The 15644-nt window shown below is 50.0% G+C and overlaps 1 long non-coding RNA gene across 1 annotated transcript; it reads left to right on the top strand.

Moving 5' to 3' along the window:
* Positions 1 to 282: 282 nt before the first annotated feature.
* On the top strand, positions 283 to 4414 carry LOC122435321. Its single transcript, XR_006267636.1, has 3 exons — positions 283 to 392; positions 3762 to 3878; positions 4367 to 4414. It is a non-coding gene; the product is annotated as an uncharacterized LOC122435321 (long non-coding RNA).
* The last annotated feature ends 11230 nt before the right edge of the window (positions 4415 to 15644 follow it).

Below are 15644 nucleotides of genomic sequence, written 5' to 3' on the forward strand. Positions count from 1 at the left end.
GTCTAATGAACCTGACATTCAGGGAAAATGTCTCCGGTAAAGGTCACTAGAGGGAAGTGGCATTCTTGCTGACAGCACCTGTCCCTCCCACACCAGTGCGCTCTCCTTCGAGACAAAGTGCTCACGTCTCTCGGAGAGCTCACCCCCCATGAGCCACCACCTTCAAGTGGCTTCCTCCCAGCCTTCCAGTCGATGTAAACCCTCTTATCTAGAAACACACAGCTCGGGAACTGCCTCATTCACTTGTTCATTTTCCCTACGGCTCATCGAAGACAAGGATGACTCAGATCCCAGCCCGACCTGGCAGGGTCCCCAGGAGGGTGTATGCAAGCAGAGCTCCCTGAAACCCTGGTTCCAGGGTGTGTCTGCAGGGGTAGCAAGTGATGAGACAGGTAAGGGAGGTGGAAGGGAGGTGAGAATCTCATTCCCCGTGCTCGGTCCTGACCAACATGGTGAGTTACTTACTGAAGGCTTTAGGGAGAAGTTAGTTGTATTTGTGTCTTAGAAAAATCATTCTGGCTGCGGAATGAAGGACAGATGCAGGTGGAGGCAAGAGAGGATGGCAGCTAGTCTAGGGCAAGTGGGTGGATCTGAGAGTTTGCTGGGCCAGGGGAGAGAGCGGAGTGAAGCAGGAGCTGCAGACTTGGCTTTGGACAGTAGGTGGGAAGTGATGCTGTGTACTGGGGGGGCAGGTTGGGATACAGGGTGCCTTGGTCGTGGATGTACTGAGTTGGAGGCTCCTGGGAGATGGAGAGGTGCAGGGAGAGGCTGGAAAGGTGGGGGCGGGGGGGGAGGGTGCCAGTGGGAGGTCTGTGCAGGGAGAGAAGACGCGGCACATGCCGCTCGCACTGGGAGCCCTCCTGAGTGTGGGTGTGGTTTCCAGGGGGCAGCGTGTGGACTGAGCAGGTGGCGGACCCTGGAGGGTCCCAGCAGGCATCAAGAGGCAGGCACGAGGCGGAGGCCATGCAGGAGTCGGACAAGGGGTCATCAGAGAGGGGGCTTCAAGGGGGCAGCGGGCACCAGGGCCGCCACCTCCTCCACCCTCAGAGAAGGCACTCGCTCCTCGCATTTCACAGGTGAAGCAGTAAAATGCCTCACCTAGGGCACAGTGCAGCTCAGAGCTGGGTTCATCAGATTCCACAGCCATCTTCTCAGTATGCTGCTCTCTTCCCCACTAGGCTGGTCACCTACAGGCTCCTGGTGACCCCATATGACCCTGTCTTCTGCCTCAGTTTCCCTGCTTGGCCCTCGAGTTCCCAAAGGGATAGGAGTCTACCCTAACAACCAACCTCATAACTGCTAACATTTCCGGGGCACTGTCTACATTCCAGTCTCTCTGTACCTTCGTTCACTTAATTCTCCTAGCAACCCTAGAGGGAGATATTATTATTATCCCCATTTTACAGATGGGGAAACCGAGGCATTGAGAACTGAAATAGCTTACCCAAGCTGGCAGGTGTCAGAACTGGGATTCAAACCCAAGCAGCCTGTGCTCCTAACCCTTCTGAGCTTGATCACCGTGAAGCCTCTTCTCTTAGCCCGGGGCCATCTTCTCTTTGGATCCTATTTCCTTCTGTGAGTGTTCTGATTCCTCAACACCATGAGACTGGGCAGCACCTCCTGCTTGTGCTCCCACTGGTGATGGGACAGTTAGGAAGACAGGCTGCCCTTTGTCTCTGAAGGTTACGCCTCTGATTCCTCTTCTGAGATGGCTGCAGCCTTTGACGGCAATGGATTTGCCTCCAACCCTTGGTGTTTTCATTGGATTAAAGAGGGGCAGTTATAGGACCTGGAATTTGTTGTTCAAGTCTGTGGGAACTTGGCCACGTGGCTTAAATCTATTCAGGCCTCTGGTTCCTCACTAGTAAGATGAGTACAAGGAGCGCATCCCACCCTGAACACACAGGTGGTAGTGAGAGGGTTGTAATTGCAAATGTACCAAGTTTTGTTGATATGTTTGTGCCTATTCAAGGTTGTTAACCCAGGTGCTACATCAGGTGGCTCTTAGAGACGACACGACATAGCAGTTAGGAATGTGTGTGGTCCCGACAGGAGGGAATGTGTGTGGCTCTGTTATTCCCTCCCCGCCTAGCTCAGACCCTGATTTATAAGAGGGGGGTCCTGGTATAGTGCTTCCCTCCTGGTATAGAGAAGCAACCACTCTTTTCAAACCACAGCTGTGTACAGACTCTTCCATCTTTTGAGAAAGAGGCATCATTTTGATCCAGAGTAGATGTTTAGCAACATAACCTGATGGCTGATTTTGGAGTGAAAATTGCCTGCACCCCCCCTCCCCCCACCCCACCGCCCAGGGCATGGAGTCAATGGGCTGTGTGCCACCTTGCCAGTCTCATCACAGTGGGTGCTGCTGGCGCCCTACCCATATGTCCAGCAGTCAGGGCCGTCCTTCTGTAGGCCCTTGACCCTCCAAATAAGGGCTTTCTCTTGCCTTGCCCTCAACCAGTAATGGGCGGAAGTTGGAGGCTAAATATGCTTCCTTGACCTTCGGGTGGGCCACCTGTGAGGTGTGTCCCGCACCACTTCCCAGAGGTCCCCAGTGGGACTGAGTCACTGGTGCTCACAGCGGTCACCTGCTCGTTATCACTCTCTGTATTGGCGTCCTCCACCCTATCTCCATGCCCATCTTCCCCATCCCCTCCCTCCCCTTCCTCTCAGGTGAACCGCTTGCACCTAAGTTCTCATCTCAGCTCTGCTTCTCAGTGAGTCCAGCTCCAGACATCCAAATTGAAGCGTGCATTCCCAGGATATAAAGGAAGAGATGTAAGGAGGGTTTTGAGAGACAGAGAGTCTGAGCAACATGGCAAGAACCCATGGGCTTGAAGCGAAATGATGGCAGTGAAATGTTACTGGGAATGGCTGAGGCTCAAAACTGTTAGCTCAGTTCTAAGTCATGAACTTTGCTGTCTGACCACTGCCATTACCCTCAGAGCTACAGTAAAACTCACTCATGCGGACCACATTGTGCTTCTGGATGCTTTGGGGAATCAAAGGAGAGGCTGCAGGGTTCTGTGGGTTAGTTCAAAGTGCAGAGAAGACTCTAGTGGCAGGAGGCAAGACCCAGCTGAGATGCAGCATTCAACCAGTGACATTCAGGAGAAACACAAGCCCCTGTAGGTATTGTTGGGGTTGCAGGGTTTCCTACCATATGTGGGATGAAAGCTGGGGCCATTTTTCTTATATATTAAAAGATGGGTGAACTCACGAACTGGACAGGTGGGGGGATATCCAGGTGCCTGGCAACGTGAGGTTATATGTGTGAAGCCCCCAGCTGTAGGACCTTTGGGACCTGTAGGACCTTCCTGCCACAGGACCTTTGCACATGATGCCCCCCCTCTACTCAGAATGCCAATCCCCCAACACTGCCAATCCTTGCCTCATTAATTTCTACCTGTCTTTTGAATCTCAGCCCAAGTGCGACTTGCTAAGGAAAATCCTTCTCACTTCCAGGTTCCTTTCTTACAGTATGTGTTTCTTTTCCTTCAAATCTCAATCTATGAGATTATGTGAATAGCGTCTGTTAGCCAGTAAGCACTCTGAGGAGGGTAGCATATTTGATCCCCACCCCCCGACACCCCTCACTGTACTGCCAGCATCAGCACAGCTCGCCCAGAGAAGGTGCTCACTAGATATTTGCTGAAGAAATAAGGGAAGATATTTTTTGTTCCAGGGTAAAGGGCTAAACTTGGACCCCATTTATGAGATACTCCCTTAACAGCCATATCTCTGCCTCCTGCCTCCAGGTGAATCATTCACCTGCTTAAAATGCAAAGAGTCCCATTTTCTGGCTCAGCGTTTCCCACTGTGACTGAGGAGTAGTAATTGTGTGCGGATGCCAGAATACATTACATGGACAAAAGGTAATGTGGAATGCAAACTTAGAAAGTTGAAAGGGAAGTTTTCTTTGTCTTTTTCCTTTCTCTCTCTTCCTTCCTCCCTGCATTCCTCTCACTCTTCCTCCCTCCCTCCTTCCACTCTCCCTCTCTCTTTTCTTTTCTTTCTTCTGTAGGCTTTCTCAGAACTTTTAAATGCTAATGAACATGGCAGAATCTCCAGGAGGAAGGTTTTTCTCTGTAGTAGGTCCCAAATGCATTTGATCTCAGAATTTATTGATTCATTGATTTGGAGAAGCAAATTTGGGATTTGCGTTTCCCAGGAAGTTCTTGGAGGAGTGCTGACTTAGAGAATAAAGTCTAAATTTCTTAGCTTCATGTTTAAGGTCCTCAAAGACATGGGCCCTGTCCCTCTCGATGTCCTACCCCTACTCTTTGCTCAAGCCAACCAGTGAAGAACAGCCTTCCAATCGCCAGGTACTCTCTCATGCCTCATCCCCTCTGTCTGGATGTAGGTAAACCTACTGTCTGCTGACTGAGCTCCTGGTCATTCTTCAAGGCCAAGACCCACTTATGACTTCCTCTGTGAAGCTCTCCTTGACCTTTCAACTGTGTTCCCAGAGCTCCTGATAGATCCTTCTACCAGGACATGACCACCATCTGCTGTAAGGAGCTATTATTATGAATAAAATGTCTTTAATATAGTATTTTTCTTCAAATAATTCTTTCCTCTGGGTTATTTTCCCCAAATAGCAAAACCTGATGATTCCCAATTTGAACTGTGTTATGGTGTCTCAAAGAATCTACTCGTAATGCAGGAGACCTGGGTTTGATCCCTAGGATTGGGAAGATCCGCTGGAGAAGGAAATGGCAACCCACGCTAGTATTCTTGCCTGAAGAATTCCGTGGTCAGAGGAGACTGGCGGTCTACAGTCCATGGGGTCACAAAGAGTCAGCCACTAACACTTTCACTTTTTCACTTATAGTAAAAATACTGGTAAGGAGCTGCTGATGTGCCTTGTTTCCCTTTAAACTTCCCAAGGTCGAGGTCAAAATCACTTCGTGGCCATGTCCCTAGTGATTGATGCAGGATCTATCACAGAGTGGAAGAGCATACGTATTTATTTGGTGAATAAGGGCATGAATGAGGGTTGAAGTGAAAGTGTTTCTAGCCTTAAAAATTGTAGTGAAGGGAGGGAGAAAGTGGGATAAACTGAGAGAGTATCATTGAAACACGTACGTTACCAGATGTAAAATTAGGCAGCCAGCGGAAATTTGCTGTGTGACGCAGGAAGCTCAGATCTGGCCCTCTTTGACAACCTAGAGGTGTGGGAGGGTGGGAGGTGGGAAGGAGGTTCAAGAGGAAGGGGACATGTGTATACCTATGGCCGATTCATGCTGATACATGGCAGAAACCAACACAATATTGTAAAGCAATTATCCTCCAATTAAAAAAATTAAATTAAAAAATTATAACCTGTGGCTGATTCATGTTACTGTATGGCAAAAACCACCACAATATTATAATTATCTTCCAGTTAAAATAAATCAATGAATTAAAAATATAATAAAAAATTAAAAAAAAAATCATGGTTGAAAGAGATGGTCCAGCCCCCCCCTTGCCAAGATCTGCAGTGAAAATCTCCATTCCTCCAACCTTATCTTCCGCTTTTGTGGTCAACCCCATCCAGAGTGGCTGGAAGTGATAGATGACATGCTGGTGGGTTGTGATTCTCAAAAATCAACTACCTCCTTGGCTCTCTTTATCTTACCAATAAAGAGGGCCTGAGCGGATGAGGATGGGTGAACAGGGGGAATGGGTGAGACTCAGGGGTGGATGCGGCACAGAGCATCTGCCCTCATCACGGTCATGGTTACTTTAGGGTCCTCATCTCACTTGACCTCTCATGGACCCTGGACAGAGGTATCCACTCTCTCTTCATTGAAACATCATCTCCCCTTGGCCTCTAGGACCCCACATTCTGGCTCACTGGTCCTCCCCCATTTCACGCTGAATCTCAGTGCTGGGCCTATTCTCTACAGCTATTCTCCCCCTTGGAGATCTCTTCTAAGCCACTGACTTTAAGTATCATTATCATCTCTGGGCTTTATCTCCTGTCCCACCCTCATTACTGAGATCTGCACGCATTTACGCAGAAGCTCCACTTAGATGGTTAATAGACATCCAATCCTAACAAAGGCAAAGTAGGGTCCTTGATTCTCCCTGCCCCTCAACCTGTTTCTTCTCTAATCTCTCTTTTCAGAAAGTGGCACCATTATTCCCTTAGTGGCTCAAGCCAAATCCTTCTGCAGGTCAAGCCTCCAGGAGGTCCTGCTTATTCCTACAGATGCCTACACCTCCCTCTTTCTGGCCATCTCCCCTGCTGTCGTGTCTCGCTGATCTCTCACCTGGACCATTGCAATAGCATCTCCACTTTCTCCCTTGCCCCCTACATGCCTTCCCACTGCCACAGACCAAACTTGTGAGGGTTATTAAAAGGGTAAGGGCTTTGAAGTCAGATGAATGTGGCTTTATCTCCTGGTTCTACTGCATATTGATATTATCTGTGTGACCTTGGAGGGATGACTTAACTTCTCTGAGCCTCAGCTTCTTATCTGCAGAATAGGATTAAAGCACTCAACTTCCTTTGGAAATGAGATGTCTCCAGGGTTTTCTCTCCCATGGTTAAAATGATGACTAAGTGGTAGACCCCTTGGATTTGATTTTACCAGGAAAACACAAAATTAGACTAAATATCTTGGAAAACTTGCATTCAGAAATATGCACATGCTAAGTTTTGTGAAAATCTGCTATGTATCAAGATCTGCTTTTGGTGATTTACATACACCTCTGTGTGTGTGTGTGTGTGTGTGTGTGTGTGAGTAAGATATTTAGGCTTCCCTAGTGGCTCAGTGGTAAAGGACTTGCCTGAAATGCAAGAGATGTGGGTTCAATCCCTGTCTTGGGAAGAGTCCCTGGAGAAGGAAATAGCAACCCCCTCCAGTATTCTTACTTGGAGAATCCCATGGACTGAGGAACCTGGTGAGCTATTATAGTCCATGGGGTCATAAAAGTGTTGGACAGGACTTAGTAACTAAACCACATGTGTGCTATTTAAAACAAACCCATAAGATAGACCTAAGCAGGAGACTCGGAGTAGTTAAGTAACTTGTCCAAAGGCATGCAGCTTATAAATAATAGCAGGGTCAGCATTTTGAACCTTGGTTCTGTTCCTTGACCCCAAGGAAGTCTGTGCTTTCACTGTGGTTTCAGAAGCACAGATACAGCCCCATCCACAGCAGAGAACTCCCTGCCTGGGGCTTGGCCTCGGGTTTGAGTCTAATAGTCCGCTGTTGAGTTGAACAGTCTGCTGTTCAGAGAGGTTGTCTCCATCAAGCCATGAAATCTCTCAGAATCTATTACCTTGTGAGGAAAAAGCCATCAAGACAATAGCAGTTACCACATCAGGTGGTGTGAAATCAAATGCAATATTGTGGGCTAAGATGATCTGCAAACTGCAAGCACATGAATTATTCTTTCCTTCCTCAGTCTTCGTGGTCAAGATGGTTCCGGAGGGGCTGCTCTGCTCTTGGGGGCTCAGTGCTATTTTTCTGGAGCCCTCTCAGGCACCTGGAGTTACCATGGCATCCTGCCTGGTCTCATCCTCAGTGTTAGCCCCTGCTCCATCTCCTCGTAGTGTTTTCTCCCTCAGGCTCCTCAGACTCCATCCTCAGCTCAGTTATTTTTTGGTAGGGGTGCTACCTCACGCAGCTTGTAGGATTTTACTTCTTTAACCAGGGGATAAACCCAGGTCCTCAGCAGTGAATGTGTAGCATCCTAACCACTGGACTGCCAGGGAATCCCCTCTCAACACTGTCTTTATATTGCACTCTTCTAGCTTCCTGGGAAAATTGCCCAAAGTTTCTCACTCCAAAGAAAACACCTGCATATCCAACTCCCAATTTATATTACTACATTATTCTCACCCCAGGGAAGGAGGGAGTATTTTTAGCCCACATGTAATGGTAAAAGTTTTCTTGAGCTCCCACCTCCAGAGATAGGTTTCTTTGGGGGATGGAGCTGTGAGAGATGGTCTCTGTTCATACCTGTGCATTCTTCGGGTTCCTAATTTGGGTGCCAGTCATGTAGCCCCCAATCCATCCTGGGCCTGATGAGTTGAGCACTTGGTGGTCTGTGGCCAGCGGGGGGCAGCAGAGGGCAGCAGAGTGTGAACCAGAAGGGGCAGGCAGAGGGCAGGTGGTTCTGCAGCTGTTGGGTGAAGGGGCCGTGGATGGGAAGGTCTGGTCACTGAGTCTGCCCTGCTGAGTCTCCAGGCCACGTTGTCTGGAGTGGTCTGGAGTAGATAGTAAAGATGTGGGAACTGTCTTCAGAAGGCCGGTGGAGAGAACCTGCCATCTGCCACAGTGTCATCGGATGATGGTTGCATGTGACAGAGACTCAGTAGGAACAGGTTAAGGCAAAAACAGGACTTTATCATATGGCAGCTCCCAGGACCTGGCTTTCAGGGACAGTTGCAACTAGGAATTCAAAAGCCATCAGGACCATCCCCTTCCTCTCTTGATCCTCTTTCTTGTGTGTTGGCTTTATTCTCTTTTATTTTTCAGTTCTCCTGCAGATTGATCCTTCTAGGGCCTGGAAGAACCATGGCACCAGCAACTCCTGCCTTGTGTCTTCCTTTGGTTCTTACTGGACAAACTTTGGGGAAGGACTTTTCAGTGTCCTGGCCTGGTTTATGCCCTTCCGTGTGGTTGCGGGGTGGGGTGGAGTCCTCTGATTGGCAGCAAGGACTGCCTGGTGTGGGGGAAGGAGTGTTCTCCAGATAAAGGGCTTTCTCCTGGGGAGGGGTAGATGGGAGCTGAGCAGACCCAGTGTGCATCTACCACTCGTGGTGGTGGTGGTGGTGTGTGTGTGGCACTTCCCCGTCTGGCACACAGGCACCAACCACTTTCTCAGATTCATGAGTTAATCTTCAGGACTTGGGTTAGCAGCTCTCACCCCCGCTGCTCCTTCCTAAATGAAAAGATAACATTCCAGGAGGATGGCGGCTTGTTTATCCACCTAAAATTCTCCTCTTCCCTGGCTCCTTGGTGAAGATGCACTCAGGTGGGTTTGATGAACGGGTCAGCATGAGTAGTATCTGAGCTGGAGGAGTGGAGAGGAGGGGTCTGACTACCTCAATGAGGTCTCAGTTAGGATCAGCAAATAAAGGATCATTTCAGGTCTTCTACCCAAGATGCCTGGTTAAGAGTGGTTCTCTCTGTCTGGCATTCCTTGCTAGCCCTGAAAGCTAAGCAGGGGGTGTCTGATGCTGTGATAAATGTCAACACTAAAGCATTATTAGTGGTGTCTTCTGACCTGTGGGGTCATCTAGTGAAGCACAGATGTCAGGGTCTCCATGGAGGCTTTAGGAGACCAGAAGAGTATCCTTGAGCCCCCTGGAGGAGGAAGCAACAAGGATAGAGGTGGTCACCACACATGCCTGGCACAGGTGCTGCTGTGGACCCTGTGGTGGGGAGGGGTGGGGGAGACGGGACTGGGCAGTTTTCACCCAGATTCCTTACAGGTGTAAAGTATCTACCCGCACTGCCTTGTTTGACCCTAATAGTCTTTGGTCCCACTTTACAGTTAAGAAGACTGAGGCTGAGAAAGAGAAAGTGACTTGTTTAAATTCCTAAAGTTAGTGGGTAGAGCTTGAACTGGGGCCCAGGGCTACTGATGCCCAGATGGTGGGGCGGAGGCAGCTGACGGGACACAGTCACCTACCTTGGGGGATGGAGACCCACCCATGGGGCAGCGGGCAGCACCAGGCCTAAGGCCACAGGCTGCACGAGGGGAATTCTGTAAAGGTGGTCATTGGGGTTGCCTTACTGATAACCCTCTGCTGCTGAAAGTTGTTGGAGCAAATGCGTATGTGTTGATCTTTCCCGTGGAAGATGGGATTCCACTTTCTGGATACTTCTGCAGGCCCAGACCTCTCTTGAGCTACCAGTTTGCATATGCATATAGGACATCCCCATGTGGAGGCCACGGCCGTCTCGACTCCCTAGATCTCCATCCCCAAACTGCTCCTTCTCCAGGGCCCCCCACCACAGTGACTAGGACCATCTTACCTGAATCATTTCGGGTCAGATGTCTAAGCATCACCTGACTCTCCCTCCTCCCCACATCTGATCCACACTCAAGTCCCCCAGACTCCTCGTCCTTGTTCAGTTGCTCAGTCGTGTCCGACTCGGCGACCCCATGGACGGCAGCATGCCAGGCTTCCCTGTCCTCTTTCTTAACGTCATTCAAATACGTCCTGGCACAGCTGCCATCCCATGCCAGGTAACCCAGACCCTGGAGGCTGGAATAGCTCCCCCAAGCACACTTCCGCTGGGGAGGTGGTGAGTCTCTGCTTGCCAGCACTGCGAGTGAAGCATGACGGGAGAGGTATCCATTGAGGGAGGGGACAGCAGCCTTGGCATCCTCTGGGGAGGAGAAGCAGGCATGGAACAGAACTGTTGACAGACTCCAGGCTGCTATATCGGGAAGATTTGACAACACACACAAGGAGAGAGTGAGGGCGCGTTGACGGCTGCTGAGAGGCGTGGGGGCTGGCTGGGGACGTGCCGCCACCACCCACGCAGGAGGAAGTTGGGAACAGATTGCATGGGACCAGTGCCAGCCTCCCGAGGAGCTGTCTGCTCCCTCTCCCCTGGTTCTGGTACCTGCTGAGCAACTGGGGAGGGGGTTGGCCAGGAACACGGGCTGTCGAGGGTGTGTCCTGAGATGGGAGCCTAGCTCTGCACAGAGGGGCCTCTCAGCTTTGGGCTTTTGGATCTCCCACTCCACTCCATTCCATACCATCCCAAACAATCCAATCCTAATATCACCTGACACCTTTGTAGTCTCAGCCTGTCTCCTCCCTACTTCATCTCATCTCCTTTCCTATCTCTAAATCCTCCACCATCTTCATCTTATCCCATTCCTTACTCATCAACACAGGACGTTTCTTCAAGTTTCATTTCTTTTCCTCTCAGAGTGGAGGAGGGGACAGGAGAATGAGTTTTGTTTATGATGGGGGGGGGATGCTTGTGGCAATCATCACATTCATCCCCCCAGGTTGACTTGGAATCAACTGTTTAACAGCTCAAGAGTTGGGCAGATAGTCACAGAGAATGTGGCTTGGAAACATAGCCACGACTGGACCCCCCCACCAAGGCCCCTTCTCCAAGCCCACCCTCCAGGCACAGGCACAACTGGGCCGCCACAGGTGCTTCCTCTTGGGGTGCCCCAGGGGTGGGTCTACATTCCCTGCTCCTTCTCCCCAACTCCCACCAGGCGAATCATTCCCAAGGGAGTCGACAGGCTGTGTAAGTTCAGCAGCCCTGGGGACACGGTAGGATTGCACCTCTTGGCCCCTCACAGTTGAGCCAGACCTGCCTGTGAAAGCATAAATGTAAATGATTTTTAATTATCAGCCTGCTCTCCCCTGCACCCTGGCCCAGGTGAAATAGAGGAGTTGAGAGATCAGTGATCAGACTCCCACATCACTGATGAGATCTTAAGAGAAAATAAGAAAATGAGAAATAACCTCCTTTTGGAGTGCCTGATGTGAGCACTCAATTCATTGAACACATGCTGGTGGGCTGGGGACGATGGAACCTGTCTTTAATTTCTCTAATTATTGAGAGGCTGCTCTGCACTGCCTCTTCCTCTGACTCCCACCCAATGTCCTGGAGTCCTCTGAAGCAAACCGAGCCTATTGTCCCTCCTAAGCCAGGGGAGGGGAGCGTGCAGGAAGATGATGCCCCCATCTTCTCTTCCCCCGCAGTGAGGAGCACTGTGGTGGGGGAGGGTATGTCTGTAAGGGACCCAGCAAATGGTAGGGTTGAATCCATGCCCCCAACCCAACCTCCTCCCTGGGCTTCCTTTCCCTCCTTGCCTCGGCTCCCTCCCTCATTCTTGCATACCCCCACTGGGATTGGGGGGTGATTCTCACCCCTTGCCTGGGTTGGCTGGAATCTGGGCAATGACTCCTTCTCCAGGAAACTGCTGGTATGGGCGTGTGGTGATCACTCTGTGTGTGTGTGTGTGTGTGTGAAACTCAGGGGAAGTCAGCAAGGTGGGTAGATTTGCAGAACCAGTGGCATTTCAGGCTAGGGAAGATGGAGAACTCAAATGGGCCAATTCACACTTTTCACAGATGGGCAAGCTGAGGCTTGCAGAAGGACAGGCAAGGGCATCTGTGCTTAAAGCTCATCCCTGAGACCATGTCTCTGTTGCTAAGTCACTTCAGTCGTGTCCGACTCTGTACGACCCCATTAGACAGCAGCCCACCAGGCTCCCCCATCCCTGGGATTCTCCAGGCAAGAACACTGGAGTGGGTTGCCATTTCCTTCTCCAATGCATGAAAGTGAAAAGTGAAAGTGAAGTTGCTCAGTCGTATCCGACTCTTAGTGACCGCATAGACCGCAGCCTACCAGGCTCCTCCATCCATGGGATTTTCCAGGCAAGAGTGCTGGAGTGGGGTGCCATCGCCTTCTCCAGACCATGTCTAGGTTCCTCCAATTCTTCTGGAGGCCTTGAATGTCCAACTAAAGCCCTGGCTCAGTCTTGCAGCCTCAGAAGTCACTGCTGCCTTTTGGGTTGGGGAGTGTAGCTGAATGACTGGATTTCTTCCCCTTGAGGCTTTTTGCCACTGGGGTGAAGCTGGGAGCTTCCAGCCAATGACATGGTCTTGCCAGGGTCTGCCAGGCGTTGCACCATCGGGGTCTGGATGCTAGGCTGAGCCAGACAGCAGGTTCCCAGCCTTGGCTGCATGCTGGAGTCCCTGGAGAGTTGAACAAAGGAAAGGTACTCAGCCAACCCGGCTCTGGGAAGCCCTCTCTACAGGTGGTTTGAGGCTCCATGGGGAGATCACAAACTCCCTGTCAGAGAAAGGCTTGGGGAATGGGTTTTCTGGAGCAGAGCAGGCTGGGAGTGTGACTTGTTACAGCCGTATTTCCATGGGAACAGGATCAGGGCAGGGATGGGAAACACGTGTCACACGCCCCTGCTGGTCCTTCCCTGGTGCCTGGTTCCAATCACATCCCACTGACCTGTCGGAGGAGCCTCGCCCTGTGGCTGATTCTTATGACGCCGAGGGCCCTGCCATCTCCATTTGCCTTGAATTCCTAACTACCGCTGCCTCCGGTATGGTCGTTAGTCACTCAACATTAATATCTCCCGCACCCGTCACCGCAGCAATGACGATCCTAGACTTGCCTGCCATCTCACCGGCCAAGCGATGTGAAGTGGGTCCCCGGGGCCTGGCCGCCCTGCCCTGAGTGGGTGGGGGAGAAAGGAGGACAGGCCAGCTTGTTAGATCTAATTACCTGGCTGCAGGCAGTGGGCCTGAGCTTGGCCCACCGCGTAATCCTCTGCCTGCCTTTCCGCCATAACGAGCCTGCCCGCCACCAGCTGCCGTGCGGCTAGATGGGACTGAGTTTAATTGCTACCCAAAATGTCAGCCCTTTCAAACCCACAGTATTTCATCACTTACCTTTAAAGAAGAGGGGGAAAAATCAATTTGGACCGTGAGTTTCGGCAGCAAAGCCTGCAGAAAGGACTGCCCAGTTCTTCAGGGGAGCTGTTCTTTTCATTAAAATAGCTATTTTTAAAACTCTCTCCCTCTCCCTCTCTCTCTTTAACACGAGATGAAAAATCCCAGCTACAAGAAGGAACCCTTTTATGAGGGAATAATAATATAAAAAAGGAGTTTAAAAAAGCCCACTTCTAAAATGGATCCTTTCTTTTTTTTTAACCTCTCAAAGGTTAAAAAAAGAAAAGAAAAGGGTTTTATTCTCAAAGCGTTTTTTTACTGTTATGATCTCACTTCACCCTCACAGCGGCTTGGGGTGTTGGGGGAGGGCAGTTCTGTCATTGTCCCCATTTTGTGGATGAAGGAATGCCCCAGAGGCTACAGGCTCTGCTGGGGGTGCGGTTACACGTCTGTTCGGGAAACAGGAAGGAGGAAACCCTTTTCTTTTCCCAGACTGGTCTCTTCCTATGGGTCCATGCATCCTATCCCCGTATCCACCCACAATACATCCTCCCCAATACAAGCTATTTACCTACTAGTCAGGAAGTAAAAGTAGGGAGAAGTTAACAAAGAACCCAGCGGCCCATTAGGGCTGAACACTCATTTAACGCGCTCCCTGAGATCACAGCCATCCTTTCTTCCCTAGGGAGAATTTCCCCCTTTCCTTTAGAAGAAAGGAATGTAATTCTTTTGGAGATTACATTCCCTGGAAACTGGTTTCTTGAGCTCCAGCCTGAAGATGTGTTTCAAAGTCTGCAGACTAATTAACCCCATTGTTCAGAATTAATCACCTCAGGAATATTTGGAGTCAACAAGAGTTGTATCAATTGGGCTCTTAATAAACCTAATGAAACAACTCAACATAAAGGCATATGAAATAGACTTTTAAAACATTAGCATAAACCACCAGCCTCCCCTGAGCCCTTGGCAGCACAATCAATCTTAATTGACACTTTATTAGCACCAGGAATTGCTATCAATTTGGCGAATTCCCCCAAGTTGCCTACTGAAATGACAAAGTTATTTTTAAAAAAAAAAAGGAAAAAGAGAGACGAGAGACTTGGAGTTTTGGGTGAAGGAAGACAGAGGAGAAAATAAATCAGAGTCCTGTAATGGAAATGACAATGAAAAGTGAAAAAACTGAAAGTGTTAGTCACTCAGTCATGTCGCTCTCTTTGCGACCCCATGGACTGTAGCCCACCAGGCTCCTCTGTCCATCATGGGATTCTCCAGGCAAGAATACTGGAGTGGGTTGCCATTGCCTTCTCGGGGGGATCTTCCTGATCCAGGGATTGAACCCAGGTCTCCTGTATTGCAGGAAGAGTCTTTATTGTCTGAGCCAGACAGTAGCAGTGTCAAAAGCACCCTCCTCACTCCCTGGAGTCCAGTGGAGCAGGGATCTCAGCCATCATGTCCTTCAGGGTTGAAGAACTGCTCCTGACATGCAGTTCCTACTGTCCGTCCTAACTGGGTTGACCAGCAGAGGCGTCACTGCAGTGTCTGGGGTGGAGAGTCAGGCATGAAAATGGAGGAGTCAAGAAGAAGTGCTTAGAATCCTTCTTGAGTTTTTACTTCTCTTATGATGAAACATTTGCTTTCAAAGGCTGAGAACTGTTTCAAATTGTGCATTCTCTCATAATTTCTAATAATTCTGCCCAGAATTTGAGATAAATGTCAGAGGGCCCCCAGATTCTCCCTAGCAGTCTCAAATCAACCACAAGCCAGGAGATAAAGCCGCCTGAGGTTTTATTTTAAGGGACTTCACACAGCTTGTTTGTCTGTCCTGGGTGTCTGTAACCACTTTGACATCATTGCCCACCCTCTCCCCCTCCCTCCTCTTTGTCTCCTGCCTCTTTCTGTAATTCCAGGGGACACAGTTTTGGGGCTCATCCCAGCTGGGCAAGGTGGCCCCACACTTTCTGGGGTGGCTCTTGCTTACTGAGAGCAGCCAGAGAGGAAGATGTCTTGGGAAGAACTGTACTGTCACAGAGAGGGCATGAAGGGAGAGCTACAGAATGTCCAGCCCATGGACAGAGAGTTGGAGAAATACAGGAGAAGCAGCTCATGCTTGATTTGAGACAGACAGGGGAGTCTGGTGGCTCCTGTTATATGCCCCCAACTTGGATTAGAGCTCTCCATTGTGCAGCTATTAATGCATAGTAGACTCTGTGGCCAGACTGCCTGGGTTTGAATCTTGGCTCTGCTGTGT

Source organism: Cervus canadensis, chromosome 2 (genome assembly GCF_019320065.1).
Source record: "Cervus canadensis isolate Bull #8, Minnesota chromosome 2, ASM1932006v1, whole genome shotgun sequence".
Lineage (NCBI taxonomy): Eukaryota > Metazoa > Chordata > Mammalia > Artiodactyla > Cervidae > Cervus > Cervus canadensis.